Below are 17,191 nucleotides of genomic sequence, written 5' to 3'. Positions count from 1 at the left end.
AAGCCCAACCAGCAGCTGCTTAAACCATAGGAACATACTCTGTTTATTTATTTAACAAGAAGACAAGTGGTTCAAAGCCCTAATTCCAAGATGGCTGGACTTCCTCAGAGTCTCTAGAGTTCTCCTGCCATTTCTCTTAGGTTCGCAGAGTGGCTTCCACAATTGCAGGTGCCGCATGCTCACATAACAACATCCCAAGGCAGAAAGAGGGGCTGCCGGAGTGGTGAGAGAATTTCTTTATTTGACAAAGAAAGTGCGTTTCCCACAAGCCCCCAGCAGCCTGCCCCTCACCTCCCGTGGGGCCACTTGCAGCCACAGGGCAAGGGGACAGAGGGTGCCTGGCTCTCCAGCTCTGGGGCTGGAAGCAGGTACTGGAAAAAAGGATTGGACTGGCTGGTGGGTAGCCATTCCCACAGAGATATCGTCAGGCCACGGGGACTTCTAAGAGGAAGCCATTTCCAGACAGTAGCAAGGCCCAGCCCTGTGCTTGGATGCAGCCGGTGACTGGGTTTCCTGAACTGTTCAATTTAACATGCATAACCGATTTCCTCTTCCTGCCTCTGCCCGGCCTCCTGTCTGGGGCGCGAGATCCATCCTCCTCCGAGTGTAAAATCCTTATTATTTTATTTGTCCGTTGTTTGCTGGTCCCTCTTTGCTGTCTCCAATATTTTTTGTTTCCATTCCTTGCCTGGCTGGGACTTTTTGATTTATCCCATCGCTGGAGGTCTGTCTGAGAAGGCAGTGGAGATTTATCCCCCTCCGTATTTCAGACGCTCGGAGCAGGGGCCGCCTTGTCCCCTGACTTTAGGGGAGCCATCCATTATGGGGTGCCCCGCTCAGCCTGCCCGACCGGAGAAGGCGGACTGGATTCAGGCCACAGAAGAGTGGCTTCGTTGAGAAGACACAACTTTAAGTTCCTCTTCTGAAAAGAGATTTATCTGCAGCATCGGCTCCTATTTGCCACTGCCTTGTCTCAAGTCTTTATTACGTGTCCCTTGAACGTTGCAGTGGCCTCCTGATTGATGTTCCCGTCACCGATCCTTCCTCCCTGCGAAGATATTTCAAGATACCCAGAGCCACTGCTCCTCGTGTACTTAAGTGGCTTCCCACTGTAAACAAAATAACACGCAAACGTACTCGTGTGGCACTCAGGCTGGTTTTTGGCGGAGATCTGGCACAATCACTACTCCAGCCTCATAGCCCCCTGGCTCCGGCCACGCTGGTCCACTCACCACCGCCTTCCTGTCACCCGTGATCTCTCACCCCGGCTTCTCTACTCACCCACTCTTGCTGCGGGAACAGTGTGCTGTCCACCTGTCGGTGGAAATTCTTCCCATCTCTAGTGGATGGAGGGCGTGTCCCCCTTGGCCAGCGTGCACACTTGACTCTTGGGGAAGCAGCACCCTTACTTTGCAGACGGTTGTGTGCAGTGGGGTGGGGGGCGGTCACAGCGAGCTGTCCTTCCTTAGCAAGGGTGAGACCCCAGCCAGGCCAGCCCTTGGTGACAGCCGTGCCTTCAGTGCGGCCTGTTGTTCTTTATCGTCTTCGTGGGCCTCTCCCGGCTGGGCTGTGACCCCGCTCCTCTCTGGGTCCCAGCACCTGCCGCAGGAGGCCCAGAGGGAACGGGACTTGAACGCCCTGCTCCTCCCTCTGCCCCACTGATCCCCCCCGGGCTCTGACCCAGGGTGCCCGGCTGTGTTGCAATTCCTCTCACATCCCCCCGGCCGCCCTCGCCCCTCCACACACTGGCACACACACTGTAAGTTTGGGTTCCGGGCCCAGGGGCACTGGGGTGAAGTGTGGCCAAGTGCTGAGGCACCGGTGAGGAGAGTGTGACTAGCAGAGAAGCCGTGAGGGGCGGTGGGCCAGGCACGGGCTCTGGGACATCGCACGTCATTGGGAACCTCAACACAGCCGCGCTGCGCGTTATCCGTCAAGGGGGCTGATGACAGGACGTGGTTTCCGCCGAAGCTGTGGAAGTGGACGAACGCACGCGCCCTTCTCAGGTCGGTGGCGGCATCCGGCAGGTGTTAACTAAAGAGAGGAAATGAGCTGACATGTCACGAGGGATCGATTGGCATTTTCTTCTCAGGCCGCAAAGGAGAAGAAAATTCCAGAAGGAAAAGAAAGGGTGCTGACACACACGGGGTGCACGAAGGGTGTGGCCTTTTGGGGGGATGGTAAGAAGTTCACTGTGGTTGAAGGTTCATGGGTGCGGCCAAAACTGCTTGTGGCTGAAGTTTCGGGAAACGTTCTTAAAAGACAACTGTCCGGGATCCTTTACCCCTCCTTCATCCCTTCCTCCATCCTCCTGCCTGGAACACAGACGCAAAGGCTGGAGCTGTAGCCACCACCTGGGACCATGAGGTCTTGCAGCGCAGTGAGCTCGAAGGAGCCCGGGTCTCCAAGCATTTCATGGAACACAGCCCTGGATTACCTGTCTGTGGGTTTTCTTACAAGGCGAAAATAAGCTCCCTCATTTGAGTCACTATTATTGTGGATTTCTGTTCTTGCAGAAGAATCTAATCATGGAAGTGATGGGATAGGGTAGTAGGCCATTGGAAGCAAACTGTGAGGGAAAAGGTATTTACAGGCCAACAAAGGAGTTTAGGCCTCAGTGGACCAGCAACCAGAGTTCTCCAGCAGAGGAGCACAGTGTGATTTTGAAGGAAGGTGGCTCTGCCACAGGAAGGGCGGGCGCCCCGAGGGGAGACACGAGTGGCAGCAGACCAAGGAGGCTGTGTAGGGGAGAGGTGAGACCTGAAGCCAGGCCGCATTCCAGAGTGAGCCTAGATGCTCGCCGGGCTTTCTTGAAGTAAAGAGAAAAGGGGTAAAGTCCAAAAGCAATGGTCCTGCTGAGACCGTTACTGGCTGTGGGAGCCGCAGGGAAGGTCCGGGGTGGGGGGAGGGCAGGCATGGGGGCAAGAGGAGCCTCTTCTGATCTCTCTCTCTCTAGCCCCACCTGCCTCTGCCAAGGCAGTGACTACTCCCACCCTCCACGCCGCTGCCCATCATGATGCAGCTGCCTTGACTCTTTTAGGGACCTTCTTAGGGCCTTGCTTTTGTGACTGGGTCCAATGGCCTGACCTGTGTGAGCTTCCTCTGAGGATGCAGGGACCCGGCAGCGTGAGCTGGCAGAGAAGGTGGATCTGGGAAAGGGGCGTTTCCGGGCCAACAGGTTCCTGATGAGAAAAGGCAGGAATGAAATCAGCCAGCTGCAGAGTGTCTCGGGACACGTGGCCACGTGGCCAGCTCCAGGGGCGGGTGGGTTCCAGAATCTGGATCTGGAGCCCCGGGGGCAGGGACACCAAGAGCTGAGCAGGACAATGAGTGGGTGCTGCTTAGCATGGGCTGCTTCACATACGGGGTGGGTGGGGGTGTAATGTGCTCATCAGGACATCACAGCATAACCTTCATTGACCGAGTGCGTGAACTGGAAACTGTTTCCAGGATAAGAAGGAAGGTGCAGCTTAGTGGCTCCATGGGGACCCAGCACTCTCTTCTGGGCCATGCTGAGCCATATGCTTAGGGCACCATGGCAATTTCCAGAGCCCTCCCCATGTGGGTAGCCGAGTCTCTGACTCAGGAACTGGCCAGACCTCAGCCCACCAGTTAGTCCTCTGGTTCTGCGGGTCTTGAGAAAGGTGTGGCCTGATGACTAGTAAGTCGTAGGAGAGCTTGATCTGTCTGTTTTGGGGGATATTCAGAGACCATTTAATAACGTGCCAATCTCCATGGTGCAATGCTCAGCAAAAATAAAACACAGTATGGGCAACATGCTCAGAATTTTGAGACAAAGATTTATGCATGTAGACATACGAAGCTGGTTTCAAAGGGCTTCACAAAGTCTCCTCCAAGTGTACCTGGGGCTCGTCTGGAAACTCTCACTGTGTTTCCATACCAATCCTCTGCAGGAACCACTGGGGTCTGAGGTTTACAAAAGGATTTTAATAGACCATATTTTTTAAAAATTAGCGTAGGTAGCTGTGAAAGTATTAAGAAGGAAGCATTGCAGGGCGACAGAAAAGCCACATCAGTAGGAAAAAAATAGAGTTTTCTATGTTCTGACTCTTACCTCTTCACGGCTTCCATAAAGTGAGACCTGACTCCTGGACTTTTTCTCATCAATTTTTTTATTTGTGCCTCATATATCATCCTTCGTTCCTTTCACGAGTTCATAAGAAAGCGTATAAAACCATGCTTCCTTAGGCACAATTTCTTCCAACAAGGTGGTTGGGGACAGTTTTAATAAAACATTCATTCAGGTCAGTGAGTTGCTCGTGGAACAGTCAGCACATCCAGGGATGGATGTTAAAGACCTTAAGTAAGGTCTTATCTTTGTGCTGTAATCTGGAAAATTCTCGGGAGACTTATCAGGCTCAGTTCTACAATCATGCAGGAAAATAAATACCCATTTTCCTCTTGCCAGTGTTAACCAACAGGAAAGAGGCAGTCTGCCCCAGTCCCCAAGAAGTCCTTCCTGAAATAAGACCTTAATTACACCTCAAGTCCTCTTACCTGGACCGGACCTCAATCTTGGCTTAAGTCATGTGGACAGATAACCCCTCGATCTGATCCCGTTTTCACCCTCCCTCTGCTCTGTTGGTTGAAGGCTCACCGGACACTAAAAGTGATGGGGAACATTGCTCTCAAGAGCACTGGCAGCTATAATGTATTGAGTCACTCACATATTTCAGGAACGTGCGGTACACGTCGCAAATGGCTTATTTTCACAATAGTTCTGAAAAGCAGATATGGCTGGACCCATTTTCAAGAACAGGAACGGGATGTTGAGAAAGTCAACTCGCCAAAAAGATGCAGCCCGTGCTGACTGAGCCAGGTTACCTGGCGGGGTCTCTTGGCTTCTTCCCTCGGGTCCCCACTGTGTGGTTCCATCTACAACCTCTGTGTGTCCTCTGGAGGAAATGATGACACGTCGGGTCAGGAAGTCCGTGGCCGTTTCATGAGGACATATTGTGTCCTTGTAATTTCTGAATCACTTATAACTAAATATTCTACGAACGGCCTCGCGTGAAGGCAGGGATTATGTGTGCCTTCATACCATTGTATTCCTGACGTATAGCAGAGTACCTGGCATATAATAGTTGCTCAATAAATGCTGATGTCTCTTTTGAGTTAACCTCTATCAAAGAAAACACCTAGTTAGGTAGCTTCTCTGTCCTGCATTGGCTTGTCCTTACTTCGGGCAATCAATCCATCCTTGCTTCCAGAAATACACCGAGCACAGATAGTCCTGCTGGGTTCTTTGCCCCAAAGCCCTTCCCTCCCGTCTCTGCCTGGATCATGCTCATCTCCTTGTGAGGTATCGTCCTTGTCCCCTGAAGGACCCCTCCATCCGTGGTCTCTGTCTCCCAGCTGCTTTCAAACTATTCACATTGTCTTGCTTCTTTAGTTGTCTGTTCTGCATCCCATCCAAGCCCCCCTTCGGTGAGAAGCCACCAGCATCTCCATGACGCACGAGGAGGTGCAGACATGCAGCCAGCTGTTGTGAAGCGGCTTTCCAGGAAAAAAAGTAACATCATAATAATAATAAAAGAAAGAAAGAAAGCAAAAGAAAGAAAGAAAGCAAAAGAAAGAAAGCAAAAGGAAGAAAGAAAGCAAAAAGAAAGAAAACAAAAGAAAGAAAGAAAGCAAGCAAAAGAAAAAAAAAGAAAGCAAGAGAAAGAAAGAAAGCGAAAGAAAGCAAAAGAAAGAAAGCAAAAGCAAGCAAGCAAGCAAGCAAGCAAAGGAAAGAGGCAGAGGCAGACGGGTGATTTTCAGTGTTTGCCTATATCTTTTTTTTTTTTTTTTTTAAGTTTATTCATTTGATAGAGACAAAGAGAGCGAGCAAGGGAGGGGCAGAGAGAGAGAGAGAGGGAGAGAGAAAGAAACCAAAACAGGCCCCGTGCTATCGCCACAGAGGGGCTCAGACTCACCAACCGTGAGATCGTGGCCTGAGTGGAAACCGAGTCCCACGCTCCGGGGCCGGAGCCTCCCGGGTGCCCCACGCCCCACGCCGATCTCGGTGCATAAATCCCCGCCCTGGACTCAGTCTCAAGCTGTGGGAGCGACGCCTCTGAGCCCAGAGCTGCAGGCAAAGGGATGGACACACGAGATGAGCTCCGGTGCCCCAGCGGGCCTCCTTCGTCGCACCACCGCACGAGAAGCAAAGGGCGCGCCGCCCTCCTTAGGATCCTGAAATTCCCAGCGTGGCTTCCGGGGAGGAGGTTGCCGCGAAGGCGGCCACACCACACGTGGCGGGTCAGCCTGATCTCCTTGGGAAGAGAGGGGTAAATTGCCACAAAGGAAGGAAGAAATCCCCGTCTGTTTGCCAACGGGGTTCCCCGCCCCCAAAACCTCTCACAGGGGGCCCCTCGTGGGTGCCCTGAGGCTCCTGGCGGTGCACCCCCACGCCTCTCTGTCCCAGGGTTCAAGGTGGTATTTTTTAAGCTCCTCGGAGGCAACCCCCCCAACTTCCAGGAGGTGGCGCCAGCCACAGGATGCTGTCCTGTTGCCCCCGCCTCCAGATGCCAGCCCCTCGTCAGAGGGGCTCCCTGGTCTGGAATAACGGTGTGTGGGCTACGGCGGGACCGTCCAAGCCACCCTGACAGCCCCGGGAGGGCACACACCAGGCTCTCCTGAGCTCTCCCAGCCCGCCGAGGGGCAGACACACCTCTCTGTTCTGCTCCCTGTCCAGAGGTCACTGTGGGGTAAGCCACGCAGGACATCCAGGGCGGCAGACTCAGGAGCCCAGCGAGAGAGCGGACGGTGGCCCACAAGCCTCTCCCCCAGGGGTCCCCAGATGGGCTAGGTGGCCCAGGCGGAAAGGGCCGGGATTACTCAGAAGAGCACAAGGGTATTCTCTGATTCATTCTCCAATTCCAGGTCCTACGGCGTGGACCCTCCCCACCTCCCCAGGAAAACACCACCAGCCGCAGCCTCTGAAAACCAGTGTCTTCACCTGCCTGTCACCGCAAAGCACCAACTTCAGAGTCTAAAATCAAGGTGATATTAATTCAGGATTTAGAGTTAAGCTTGCTTCGTGCAGTTCTCATATTCAGTTGTGTTTAAAATTAATGTCTCTGTCGGTATCACCAGAAAATATGGGAATCGCTTTCTCCAGGAGAGGAAATCGGGCCAAAAGGCGAGGAGAAGTTTTGTTGTATTCCCCAAAGCGACCTGTAGCCGTGATTCGGTTGCCAGTTGTGGACTCCTTTGTCTACGGGTTGCTGTCATTTGTCGGTAAATGAATTGTAGCCCCTTGCAAAGGACTTGTCTGCAAAAGACTTCATATTTCAAACAGGGTTGTTTGGAGAGTTGGTTACGCAGTTACACCGCCGGAAGCCTTAAGTGGTTCCATTGCATAATCGTAGCAATGTCGGTAGTCATTTGACTCTGTTTTCACGGGAAGATAACGTACTTGTTTTCATTTTACTCCTTCCCTTCAATACGTTTATTAGGCAATGAAATTTGTTCCTTAAGAGTTGGGCTTCCTTAGAATCCCTCACCTGCCCTCAACTGCAGCCTACGAAGGAGATTGACTGTGTATCCTTCCCTGTGGCCTCCTTAGGTTACAGGTGCTAATAGTTATTGTTATTTAATCTCTTAATAATGTGCCCTTATATGTCCCCCTTCTTAAGCGCTGTGTGGTTTGCTCCCCGTAATTAGAAGGTCGACGAGCTACTTTGCCCTGGGAGCTTATCCTCATTGTAAGAAACAACAGCCAAATTATGGGAGGACCCTAAGTGTCCATCGACTGATGAGCGGATAAAGAAATCTGGTTTAAGTACACCATGGAATACTACGTGGCAATGAGAAAGAATGAGATCTGGCCTTTGGTAGCAACGTGGATGGAACTGGAGAGTGTGATGCTAAGTGAAATAAGTCATCCAGAGAAAGACAGGTACCATATGCGTTCACTCTTATGTGGATCCTGAGAAACTTAACAGAAGACCGTGGGGGAGGGGAAGGAAAAAAAAAAAGAGAGGGAGGGAGCCAAATCACGAGAGACTCTTAAAAACTGAGAACGATCTGAGGGTTGATGGGGGTGGGAGGGAGGGGAGGGTGGGCGATGGGCATGGAGGAGGGAACCTGTTGGGAGGAGCACTGGGTGTCATATGGAAACCAATTGGACAATACATTTCATATTGGAAAAAAAAAAGAAGCAATTCTCTCGCCTTGGGGGGTTAACCTGAGTCAGCTGTCACATTAGGGTGGGAGGCAGAGCCCTCTCTGTGGGAGGCTCTGTGACGTCCTCCTGGATGCACTGAGGGCGTTAGACCAGCTGGCTTGATGTTTTCCCTCTGAGCTCCTCCCTTAGCTTGACCTCTGGGTCAGCAGCCCCGTCCTCAGAGTCACAGCCGTGGCAATGGTGTGACTCTGGTCCTGATCACCCCTTCACCTCCGATTTCCGCAGCTGCCCCCTGAGGTCTCGGGCGACTCGGTCGCGGAGGGTGGCCTCTTACCCCTTCCACAGCACTGAGCCAACGGGACTTAAAACCGACGAATTCATCTCAGGGAATGAGCTCCCTGGTTATTGTGTTCTCCCTCTGACTCCACAGATCTTAGACCATAACTGGTGATAAATTCTGAGACTCCAGGAGGAGGGTGAATCGGGAGATTTTGTTTGTTTTTCACAAAGAAAAAAATGAGCAACTGTCATGGTGGCAGCCAGCCAGCCCCACAGGCAATCGTGGTTCATCTCTGTCATTCATTCTGGAAGTCCTTCTTTCTCCCCACCCCTTTCATCCCCAGGCTTCACTCCCAACCCAACATATATTTGGGGAGCCGCGGGATGATGTGAAGAACAGTAAAATAACAAAGGCTGGGGTCAGCGCATTTAGCAGTGTGGACAAGGAGCTCAAAGCAGGTGTATCTTGAAACCCTGTGCCATCAAGTTTCGTTCCCACTCAGGGTCTATCCTGTTCTGTTCTCTACCCCTCCCTCGTTTCCTTCTTTCCTTCCTCATTTCTCTCAGCCTCTTTCTTTCTGCGGGTTGCCTCTGTGGGTCCACTTGGGCAATAAGCTATCTTTTTTTCATATTTAGCAGGAGGAGAAAGAAACCTCATGTCTGTCTTCATCTATTAGCAAAACGTCTGACCCCCTTACCTTGGAGCTTTCATCTGCTTTGGGGACATCGTTTTAAATGTGCCTCGTAAGGGGCACCTGGGTGGCTCAGTTGGTCAAGTGTCTGACTTCGGCTCAGGACGGGATCTCACGGCTCGTGAGTTCGAGTCCCCTGTCGGGCTCTGTGCTGACAGCTCAGAGCCTGGAGCCTGCTTCAGATTCTGTGTCTCTTTCTCTGTCTCTGTCTCTGTCTCTCTCTCTCTCTCCCTGCCCCTCCCTTGCTCATGCTCTCTCTCTCTCTCTCTCAAAAATAAATAAACATTAAAAATAATTTAACTGTGCCTCATCAAATGTGAATGTGGCTGTGGCATCTTGGCCAAGAAATGATTCCATTGTAGCACAAGCCTTGAGACATGCCTTACATTCTAGCTGGATCGGGGTAGTAACGACCCGTTTATGTCAACAGTGGAGGAGAGAGCCTCCAATCCAGATTATGATGTAGTTTACTAAGAGATTTTTGAATCGAATAACCTGCATCTTCGCAGTTTCTTATGAAAACGCTCACAGTGCAAAGGAATACCCCTATGTTCTCCCAGTTTAAAGGAAAAAAGGAAAAAACAAAAACAAAACATGACTCCCTAAGAAACTCATGTTCTTTCATTGAAGTCGGCCGACTGCGTAAAGTCATCTAACAAATGTTTTCTCTCTGACTAAAGAGTAACCTCAGCTTCCGGAATGAGTCCTTTAGTTCTCTTGCCTTAGTTTTCTGTTGTGTAAAAAAATCAGCATAAATGTGATGGCTGCAAATCACGCCAGTTTGCTAGCTCTCTGTTCTACGGATCAGAAAAAGTCCAGCTTGGAGGGCGATGAAAACAAATAACGGGAACCGTGGTGTGATTGACGCATTGCAATCTCCCGCGGCAAATGGGGCCCGAACCTCAACAGACATTGCAAGTAACATTAGAATTGCCTGTGGCCGGAAGCCCTCGTCGTTATTATCTGTGCCAAACTGGCTTCGCCCCTTGGAACTCTGAATCATTTACTTCTCGAGCCAACGGGCCAAATACCAACTACTTCAAGTCTGTTAGAATCCGGTGAAGTAGATAACGAGGCACTTGAAATATATCAAATGGTAAACGATTTGGTATCAGGCACTCTGGTTTACTCTGCTTTCAACAGGGTGCCCTCTCTGGGGCTGGCATGGTGTTCCTTTTGAAGCTCCCTCTCCGCCTTTAGTCAAAAACCGTGGCAGGTACCTGCGTGGCTCCGTCGGGTAAGCCTCCGGCTTCAGCTCAGGTCAAGATCTGACCGTTCGTGAGTTCGAGCCCCGCGCTGGGCTCTGTGCTGTCCGCTCGGAGCCTGCTTGGGATCCTCTGTCTCCTGCTCTCTCCGCCCCTCCCCTGCTCGTGCACATGTGCTCGCGCTCTCAAAAAAAATAAACATAAAACACACACACACACACACACACACACACACACACACACACAAAACAGTGACGATTAGGGCTCTGGGGCTACTCATCCTCACCTGGAACTCGTCAGAAATGCAAATTCTCCAGCCCCATCTGCTGATTCGAGACTCTTGGGGTGGGAACCCACAATCCATGGTTTGACCAGCCCAATAGGTCATTCTGATGCTGACGTAAGTTTGGGTGTACAGGGACTCTCGGTCCTTCTAAAACTAACACACTGCATAAAGTTTTGCCTCCTTTAATGTGTAACGTCCGTAATGAGTCCTAGTCATGCACGTCAAATATGGGACCTCCCTGAGGTCGGTGCGCACGCACTGAATGCAGCGTTCGTGGTGGGTGCAGACACTCTCCAGGTAAGCAGATCTGATGTCACACAATCCTGACATCTAACGTGATGGGATGCGTGGGACCTGTCTTTCCACAAACTGCGCCTGAAAATTGATGGCAATAGGCAACACGAGGCAATGCTCTTGTGTTTGTTTTGTTTTGTGTTGTTTTTTTTTAGTGATCATGTATACGCCTCTTCTAGGCTTTGGTCCTGTTAACTAAAACTTCATCTCCCCATCCTGTAGATAAGAAAGCTCTAATTGTATGAGCCAAAGATGGCTTCAATTTCTGCCACTTTCTAGCCACGTGTGGTTCTTAGGGACTCAAACTACTGAAATCCCCTGGCCCTCCCAGTTCAGGCACCCATCAACTTTATTTCTACTTGGCTTTAATTAGCCTCTTTTATCTAGCTTTTCCTGGGTATTCCTCTTGGGGGAAGCTGTTCAAGGACTCCCTGTAAGAGCTTTAAAATCTGCATTTTTCAGGTATTTTATTTGTGTTGTTTATCAGGTTGATGGGGCGCCTGGGTGGCTCAGTTGGTTAAGCGTCAGATTTCAGCTCAGGTCATGATCTCACGGTTCGGGCTCTGTGCTGACAGCTCAGAGCCTGGAGCCTGCTTCGGATTCTGTCTCCCTCTCTCTCTCTGCCCCTCCCCTGCTCTCTCTCTCTCTCTCTCTCTCTCAAAAATAAATAAACATAAAAAAAGATATGTATCAAGTATCCCAACTATTCCTGGTTTTCTGAGGGTTTTTAGTATGATTAGATGTTGTATTTAGTCAAATGCTTTTCCTGCATCAATTTATATGATCAGAGGATATTTTTAAGGTTTATGTATGAGACAGAGGGGCGGGGAGCAGAGAGAGAGGGGGCGGAGGATCTGAAGTGGGCTCTCTGCTGAGAGCAAACAGCCCAATGCAGGGCTCGAACTCACGAACCCTGAGATCACGACCTGAGCCGAAATCAGACACTTAACCAACTGAGCCACCCAGGTGCCCTATGATCTGATGATTTTTATTCTTTATCCTGTTCATGTGGTTGGTTGCACTGATTGATTTTTTTCATGCTTAGCCAGCCTTTCATACCTGGAATAAATCCCTCTCTCTGCCCCTTCCCTGCTCACTCTCTGTCTCTCTCTCTCTCTGTCTCTCTTTCTCTCCAAAGCAAACAAACATTAAAAAAAAAAAAATTAAAAAATGTGGGGTTCAAATGGGTAATATTGTGTTGAGGATTTTTGCATCTGTGTTCAGAAAAGGTATCGGTTTCCTTTCCTAGTTTCCTTTCTGTCATGTCTTTATCTGGTTTTGGGGACTAGGATAATCTATAAGAAATTGTGGAGAATTGGTATCATTTTTTTCTTAAATGTTTGGTAGGATCCACCAGTTAGGCCATTTGAGCCCAGCGGTCTCTGTTTTAAAATGTTATTAATTATGGGTTCAATGTCTTTAATAAGTATGGGCTACTCAGGTTATCTATTTTTTGTTGTTTACGTTTTGGGAGTTTATGATTTTCAAGAATTTGGTTCATTTAGTCTAAAATATCAAATTTGTTGGGGCGCCTGGGTGGCTCAGTCGGTTGGGCGTCCGACTTCTGCTCAGGTCGTGATCTCGCGGTCCGTGGGTTCGAGCCCCACGTAGGGCTCTGTGCTGACAGCTCGGAGCCTGGAGCCTGTTTCGGATTCTGTGTCTCCCTCTCTCTCTGACCTTCCCCCATTCATGCTCTGTCTCTCTCTGTCTCAAAAATGAATAAATGTTTAAAAAAAAATTTAAAAAAATATCAAATTTGTTGGCATACAGTTATTCATAGTACTCTTTTATTATTCTTTAATCCATGAGATCAGTATTAATGACCTCTGTCTCATTTCAGAAACTGGTCATTCGTGTCTTGCCTTAATTCACCATTGGACTGGCTAGAGGTTTATTCATTTAATTGACCTTTTCCAAAACTAACTCTTGGGGTTTTTTGGTGTCTTCATGGTTTTCCTGTTTTCAATTGCATATGAATTTCTACCCTTTTTTTTTTTTTTTAATAATTTCTTTTCTGATTCCTTTGGTCTCTTTTCTCTAGTTTCCTAAAGTGCAAGCTTAGCTTTCTTCTTTTGTAACATGCTCACGTAGTGCTATATATTGCCCTCTTGCGAACCGCTTTCCCTGCATCCCACAAATTTTAATGCTATCTTTTCCTTCTCATTAAATTCAAAATATTTTAAAATTTTCTCCTGCCCCTTCTTCTTCTCCTGCACCTTCTTCTTCTTCGACTTTGGCTTACTTGGAAGTGTGCCGTTGAATTTCCAAACGTTTGAAGGGTTATCCAGCTATCTTTCTGTTACTGATTTTTTTTTTCCTTTAGTTTAATTCTACTGTGGCCTGAAAGCAGACTGTGTATGTATTCTGCTCCTTTCATTTTGCCCTTGGGTGTGGCGTGGCCCAGAACGTGGTCTATCTTGGTGAATATTCCGTGGCGGCATGAAAACCTGTTCGTGTGGAGCGAAGGCGTGGGGGAGGGGAGGGCGTGCTGTGATCTGTGATTAAGCATCAGCTTCCGTCGGCCTGTGTCTCAGGGCTGTGACCTTCACAAGTGTCTCTCTACAGTTCAGCTTTCCCGACTCCCTTCACTGACTGAAGTGTTCTCCATTTCCTTCCTTGAAGCCCTGATCCCAGTTGACTGTCTTCCCCACCCTTTATTCGGGGCGAAAAGTCTTCAGGAGGCTGGAAGGGGATAGATATCCTTCCCCAGTTGGAATGCAGCTTTGGAAAAACAGTTTCCTCTGGAGACTAATATGTGGATTTGGCTTTCGGATGCGCCTCTCGTAGGAATAGTGTAAGAAGAACCGGAAGGGCTTGTGCCTTAAGTCTCCAGCAGTTGTTGACGTGAAAGCTGTTTGTTTGTGGAGCACATCAACAGACTCTTACACAAAAGGATTGTCAATCCCCTTAAAATGCCGTGGATGAGGTGATTGTAGGAGGCTGGAGGCTTGGATTCAACAGATGAGAGAGGAGGCCAGAAACCAACTATGTGGACTGGCCCTTGAGCTTGCCAGGGTTGAACATGATTAAAATGGTGGAGGGGCGCCTGGGGGGGCTCAGTCGGTTAAGCATCTGACTTCAGCTCAGGTCATGATCTCGAAGTTGGTGAGTTCGAGCCCCGCGTCGGGCTCTGTGCTGACAGCTCGGAGCCTGGAGCCTGTTTCAGATTCTGTGTCTCCCTCTCTCTCTGCCTCTCCCCAACTTGCACTCCTTCTGTCTGTCTGTCTCTCCCCCCCCAAAAAAAATAAATAAATAAATAAACACTTAAAAAAATTATAAAAGTAGAAAGTCCAAGACTGTTTTGCTAACTTCTAGGCTAAAGGGAACCAAACTCTGTCCATCTTTCTGTTTGACATTCTAAGCCAGAGGCTGACATTCTCAAGTTTACCTCGGGGTCCGATGTGGCTGTTGGAGCTCTAGCCATCTCACTGCGTTCCAAGCAGAGAGGAAGAGAGGAAGTACAAAAAGGCTTTAAACATATGTGCCCATTTTTAGTGTATTTTCATATTTTCCCAAAATAAATCACTGGCTAGAAATTAAAATCAAGGAAGGCTAGATTCTTTGGAATCTTTTAGCTGAGTATACCATTGCCCCAAACAAATGCAGGGCCCTGAGACCGTGGGAAAAGTGTAGAAAGACACTGGCTGGGCAGCTAGTTGTGTCTGTACAGGGGCCTTCCCAGCACCCATCAAATCAACCAGGAGCAAAGCTGGCCTTGCCTCTAGGTGTCCTGTCCAGCCTAAAATCATGTGGTTTTGGGGGTGACTTAGGGAAGCCCTGCTTGTCTTTGTGACCAATTGTGGGCGGGGTGGGGGTGGAGTGTGTATATCCTTTATTCTGTCCTTGTAAAATTACTAACTTTGGAACTGGCTAGTCTGACCTGCGTCCTGGAAAGCTGAGATTTCCCGTGCCTTTCCGTTACCCCCAGGCTGCCCCCTCCTGGGGCGGGACCAGTCCTTTGGAGATTCATTCCTATGGATGAAGCAGGATGCGTTTTGAGCCTGGAAAACTGCCAGAGTGCAAAGCCTCCCGAGCAGAAGTCAGGTCAACAAACCAGGCAAATAAGGCTGTGTTGAAGGGGCACTTTTTCCTATGAAAGGTAAAATACTGTGTAAGGCAGAGTGTGCTGGGGCATGATGGTAATGAAGTTCTCAGAGCAGGGGAACCGGAGACGGGCAGGTCTGAATTGCAAAAAGCCATGTGTCAAACCGTGATTAAAATTAGTGGCTGCCATTTGTAGACAGAGAGACCGATACCAATGCTGTAAGACTTGCCTTCCAGGAGAGAAACAAAGGTTCGGGCAGGGCAGTAAATGGCCCCCAGAGGAAGGTGCTGAGCTGTAAGTGTGTGCGTGTGCTGTTTTCCCATAGAGAAAACCCCCGGAACTTTTTGGAAATTTTTTGCCCCAGAAATTACTGGAAATTAGGTCAGTCTGGGAACCCCTGAAGAACGGTCGGGATGCACAAATCATTAGAGCTGAGGGCATCGTTTGTTTGTAATAGTTAACGTTTCCATTCACTTTCTTCTTCTTCTTATTTGTTTAACGTTTATTCATTTTTGAGAGACAGAGAGAGACACAGCATGAGTGAGGGAGGGGCAGAGAGAGAGGGAGACACAGAATCCGAAGGAGGCTCCAGGCTCTAACCGACTAAGCCACCCAGGCGCCCCTCCATTCACTTTCATTTGAAACAGAAATCCATATATCTCTACTAGAGTAAGCAAGCACTTTTTAAACAATATGGTGACAACATTCTTTTCTGGAAAAAAAAATTATTGCGTGAAGGTTTTTTGTTCTTTATGCAATAATAATAGTAATAATAATAATAATAATAATAATTAGGTATTAGGGAGTATGTTAGCACGTTCTTGGAGCTCGAGAGGGAGGCAACAAATCATACCTTTTAGTAACACACCCCAGAGGTCTTCAGGTATTACACATCACATTTTTTAGGGTTTTTTTTTTTTTTTTTTTTTTTTAGTTTATTTATTTGAGAGGGACAGTGACAGTGAAAATGAGGGTTGGACAGAGAGGGAGACAGAGAGAGACAGACAGAACCAAGCAGGCTCCGCAATGCCAGTGCAAAGCCCAATGCGGGGCTGAAACTCACGAAACCCTGAGATCACGACCTGAGTCGAAACCAAGAGTCAGACGCTCAACTGACTGAGCCACCAGGCTCCCCTTTTTAGATTGGTTTTAAGTTAAAAACTCTACTTTTTATTTTAAAAGGCAAAGTGCTTAATCTCTGTGTCCAGAAGTCAAAGGTCATCCATCTGTCTTTATTTTTTTTAATTTTTTTTTTAACGTTTATTTATTTTTGAGACAGAGAGAGACAGAGCATGAACAGGGGAGGAGCAGAGAGAGAGGGAGACACAGAATCCGAAACAGGCTCCAGGCTCCGAGCTGTCAGCACAGAGCCCGACGCGGGGCTCGAACTCACGGACCGTGAGATCGTGACCTGAGCCGAAGTCGGACGCTCAACCGACCGAGCCACCCAGGCGCCCCATCCATCTGTCTTTAGAGAAGCAGTAACAATAGCAACTCCTCTTTATTCTTCAGGGTGAATATTCACAGGGCTTGAACGTGGTGACGCTGCTTCTCAACGCTTTCCCCTTGGGGCTGTCTGGACACGGTGACCTTGGGAGGAAGGCCTGAGCTCTCCGTGGTCCCATTCCTTGCCCCCCTCCACTCCTCTGGCGGCTGAGCGAGGCCACCGCGTGCTGGCGTGCCCCGGGAACGCGGTGTCCCCGTGTCAGACACACATCGCGCAGGAGCCCCGTGGGGGCGACCCCGGGGACAACAATCAGGCGGGAGGCTCGACGCCCACCCGAGTTTCCGCACGGGCCCAGTGGGTAGAGTTGGTTTGATTTTCACTCCCTGCGGTGCCAACAGGAGGGAGATGGCCGCTGGGAGCACTCATTCACGGGGTCACCGAGGGCTGAGGCGTCTACACTCTGAAAGTAACACTGAGAGGTAGCAGGGAAAACCTCCTAGGCCGCCGCTCTTGGACAAAGCCACCGTTTCTGGGATCTAAGTCGTTCGTCTGTTCCAAGGCGGGGCAGCGCCCCCTCTGCTCGGCTCTTTGGGTTTGGGGGGCCTCCACCCACTGGCTTTTGGGCTTGAGTCTCTGTCTCTCTGTCTCTCTGTCTCTCTTGCCTTACCTTCTAGCTCAATTCCATTCGGCCCAAAGTATTTCATAAAGCCCCTGATGAATAATTCACGGGAATGCACTACTAACGGTGTATACATTTTAAAGGAGGAGCCTCCTGGAGCGAGTTCGGCTTTAATAATGTAACAATGTAATGA

General features: G+C 49.4%; 1 long non-coding RNA gene across 1 annotated transcript; it reads right to left on the bottom strand.

Moving 5' to 3' along the window:
* Positions 1–4,707: 4,707 nt before the first annotated feature.
* On the bottom strand, positions 4,708–6,062 carry LOC121042493 (uncharacterized). Its single transcript, XR_005796258.1, has 2 exons — positions 5,937–6,062; positions 4,708–5,517 (listed from the first exon to the last, which is right to left on the bottom strand). It is a non-coding gene; the product is annotated as an uncharacterized LOC121042493 (long non-coding RNA).
* Positions 6,063–17,191: the final 11,129 nt, after the last annotated feature.

Source organism: Herpailurus yagouaroundi, unplaced genomic scaffold, assembly GCF_014898765.1.
Source record: "Herpailurus yagouaroundi ecotype Mexico unplaced genomic scaffold, PumYag 29, whole genome shotgun sequence".
Classification (NCBI taxonomy): Eukaryota; Metazoa; Chordata; class Mammalia; order Carnivora; family Felidae; genus Herpailurus; species Herpailurus yagouaroundi.
This window is presented reverse-complemented; position numbering and strand designations above follow the sequence as displayed.